The following is a 2,339-nucleotide window of genomic DNA, read 5'->3' on the forward strand; positions in this document are numbered from 1 at the left end:
TAAATACTCATTAGTCTCTATACTAGTGAACACTTCATTTAGGAGCTTGAGTTTCAATATAATGTGAAGAGAGACATAGGCACTCATCAGATTTTGATGTATTCTCCAAATTCCTTGCGAAATATGGATATATCAAGGTCTACTACTTCTGATGTTGGGTCAGGTAGACAGACTTTTACAGTTTTCGCCCTAAGCTAAAAACCACCATCAACAATGGGCAAGGTAAATTATATTCGGCGTTTTATTCCTGGGTTGGCTCAACTCATTGCTTCGTTCACTCCTATGCTGAAGAAAGGAGCAAGTTTTGCATGGACGATCATCCAACATGAGGCATTCCAGAAAATACAGCAGATACTATTATCACCTGCTGTCGTGAAATCCCCGGTGCAAGGACGACCATAATACTTTACACATCTTCCAGTGACGTCGCTATCGGAGCGCTTCTCGCTCAAGAGGACGAAGAAGGATTCGAACATCTAATCTATTATTTCAGCCGTACGATGAGAGACGCTCAACTCCTATACCCAAAAGCCGAAAGAGCGTGTCTAGCATTGGTTCATGCAATCCAGAAATTCAAATACTATTTGTTGTCTAACAGAGTCGTGCTCGTTTCCAAAGACGACCATATAAAGTTCTTACTATCAAAACCAGCCTTGATAGGGAGACCAGCGAAGTGGCTACTTCAGATGTCAGGGTTTGACATAGCATATGTACCACCCAAGGAAATCAAAGGCCAAGAAGTTGCAGACTTTATTAGAGCACTGCTTGGTCAAACTCGCATGCGTTGTTATCTCAAGCATGTTTGTCAATGTTAGTGATCAAAACTACAAGTCTTTATTTCTAGCCTATTTGTAGATGTCTCGGACTAGGACATAGATAGTGTAGTTGGGCTTAGATTTTCCAAAGTTCATCATTTGAAGACGAAGAACTTTTAAGGGGAGATTGTGGAAATTCTTCGACAAAAGGTATGTGGAGACTTGAACTCATCTATTACTTGGAAATTCTATTTCTACTATCTCCTATATTGAGACATAATTCGTGTTAAGATATAGCTTTCTCTATACACATTTGAGATTTCGAGCTGAGTATATCTCGCTTAAATATTTCTCGAAATATGTGTTGGTAAGCTTTCGATTCGACCAAGTTCATCTTATATCATGAGAAAATTTCCGAGTAACATTTGCATGGTTTGTGTGATACAATCATTTGATATAGGCTTGGAATGTTTCGATAATGATTATTTCAATATCTTGAAAATTTCTTTGATGCTAATAGTGTGTGAAAACGGCTATTGTCGTTATAGAAGAATATTTCAATGATTGAAATAAAGAGTTGAGAATGTAACCATGTTTGGATATAAGCATATATAGTATGTTCGCACATTATTGTTCAAATCCATAAACCAAGAGCCAAGTGTATGCATATGTGTGTATACGAAATTGGTGAAGAGACAGGTTAAATATGCGTACCCTTACGCATACTGGCGGAAGTTTTCGAACCGAAAATTTCTGCTGAGTTTGGAAACTAAACAAACTCAAATCCGGTTGCTTAAGTACGCATACCCGTACGCATACTTAAGCCGGTTACTTTGTCAAATCGGTCAGTTCATGGACTTAAACATTTAAATCATAAGGAATGCAATATTTGCAAACCGTGGCTATAATGTTGATAGGTGTCTAAAACAACCAATTTTGATATGATTTCTTACACTTTTCTTTATTAGTTTTCTTGGAATTTTGTATATTACGCTTCTTTTCTATGTTTTCAGATACAATGGTTTGAAGTTGCAAAAAGGAAGGAAAAGCGATACTAACTTCTTTCTCTTAAATGTTTTGTATCAGGAAAATTCCCAAGACATGTTCCCATCATAGTTTCAATTGGTTTCACCAAGATGGAACTTGTGTGGTGGCAATATTGGGTGCTGGACCTACTGGCCAGTTGTAATGGCCTTAACATAAGCCAGGTGTTTAGACCACAAAACTGTGAGTGGAATTCACCACACATATTGTGCACGTGTGTGCTTGGAAGAAATGGGAATTAGGTTTCCTTAGAGCAAAGGCTATGGAGTGAGGGTTCTCATTCAATATGAATGAGTCTCACTTGATTTGATCTAATTAGGTGCCACTATGGAGTGAGAACACCCACCCATTCATCAAAAATCATTCATACACTCATTGGAAGAAATGAGTGGGCGAAAGTGGACACTAAGCGGCTGAAAATCAACCTCTTGGGGAAAAACACCTTAAGCGGCTAAAGATTTGCCTCTCAAGCATTTTTTTAGCTTTTTTATTTATTTAAAATTCTAAAAAACGGGTCCCATGCTAGTTTTATTAATTAAA

Source organism: Papaver somniferum, chromosome 4 (assembly GCF_003573695.1).
Source record: "Papaver somniferum cultivar HN1 chromosome 4, ASM357369v1, whole genome shotgun sequence".
Taxonomy (NCBI): Eukaryota; Viridiplantae; Streptophyta; class Magnoliopsida; order Ranunculales; family Papaveraceae; genus Papaver; species Papaver somniferum.